This window comes from Dromiciops gliroides, chromosome 5, assembly GCF_019393635.1.
Source record: "Dromiciops gliroides isolate mDroGli1 chromosome 5, mDroGli1.pri, whole genome shotgun sequence".
Classification (NCBI taxonomy): domain Eukaryota; kingdom Metazoa; phylum Chordata; class Mammalia; order Microbiotheria; family Microbiotheriidae; genus Dromiciops; species Dromiciops gliroides.
In genome coordinates this window covers 28565128-28566773 of record NC_057865.1, presented here as the reverse complement: position 1 = coordinate 28566773, position 1646 = coordinate 28565128, and positions in this window count along the sequence as shown.

Sequence of the window (1646 nt, the reverse complement as noted above, 5' to 3'; positions counted from 1 at the left end):
AGTCCTCCCTATTGCATTTTAGACACAGCTGCTTATTATCACCTGTCTAATAACTCTCTGTTAAGTCTATTATTTAAAATAAAGTGGACCTATTTTCCATGGAACTCTGGCAGGGGTGGGGAAAGGATTGTTAAAATGGAATTCAGGGCTATAGAAAATGTGTCCTAACTTGCAAATGGATGGAGTCATTGGCTGTCTTTAAAACTTTCTTAATGCTGGGCACAGTCCTCTTGCTGCTCAGGCAGCTGGGAAAGGGACATTTTCTCTCCTCGAAGTTTCCTCTAATAAGGTAGAGTCACAAAATGATGGTTGTAGGAAGGCCGCAAGGATGAAGGGTCAGTATCATCAACTCCCTTTGCCTTTCTAATGTGAAGGGGAGTGCTGGGAAGTGTCTGCAAGGATCTTTAGAAAGGGGTCTTGTACAACTGGACACCCTTACATGCCTTCCCTTCAACCCAGCAAAGTGATCCTTGCAACTTTTCTGAGGGGAGCCGTGTTGTTGCCTGGGGTACAGTGATCTCCGCCCCCGCCCCCCCCACACCCCTTCCCCTCACACTTACTTTTGGGGGGGCAAGGGTTAAGTGTACTTGTCCAGGGTCACACAGCTAGTAAGTGTCAAGTGTCTGAGGCTGGATTTGAACTCAGCTCCTCCTGAATCCAGGGCCGGTACTCTATCCACTGTACCACTTAGCTCCCCCCACACTTCCTTTTTTTTTTTTTTTAATTTTTTTAGTGAGGCAATTGGGGTAAAGTGACTTGCCCATGGTCACACAGCTAGTGTTAAGTGTCTGAGGGCGGATTTGAACTCAGGTACTCCTGACTCCAGGGCCGGTGCTTTATCCACTGCTCCACCTAGCTGCCCCCACACTTACTTTTAAAGAGCCCAGATGCCAGAATGATTTGAGTGATATTAGACCCTCCCCTTCCCTCCCCCCCCCCAAAAGGGTGCGCAGGATGGGAGAGAAGACTATCGTTTAAATTTATCTACTTTGTATTTCTTTCCTTGACATGTTGAACCATCAGGCAAGGTGAGGAAATTGGCTACTGTAGCCTACTTTGGTGGGTGGGGGTGTTATTTGTAAACATATCTGTCCTGAACTTGTCTTGGTTCATCAGGTTCCCCCCCCCCCAACACACACACCCATACAGTTGTAGTTTTTTGGAGAAGAGATTATAGTAGGAATTTCACAGCACGGTCGTTTAAAAAAAAAAAAAAGCAAGCACATGCATGCAAACCAAGGTTCAGACTTGGCTACAACTCCCCCTTCCTCCCTCCCACTCCATATCTAATTTGTATCTTTAATTATAAAGGTTTGCTTTTGCCAACAAACATTTGGGGCATGGCCCGGGTCACGGGGTGAATTTTGACTTGGACTAAGAGTGGACACGTCGGAATTGAGAATCAGGAGATGCCTAGTTCCAGCCCTGCTAGGTTTAATCAAGAACCCACCTCTCTGCCTAGGGCCTCAGTTTCTTTACCTGTAAAACAAAGCGATTGCACTTATGCTTTATGCAAGAAAAGGAGTGCTTTTTTCTGACTCCAAATCTGCTTATTGCCTGCCTGGGCAACCTCGTGCAAGCCGACTAACCCCCACCCCCCGATTTATTTCTGTCACCCATAAAATGAGCTCTAGCTTCATCCAAAG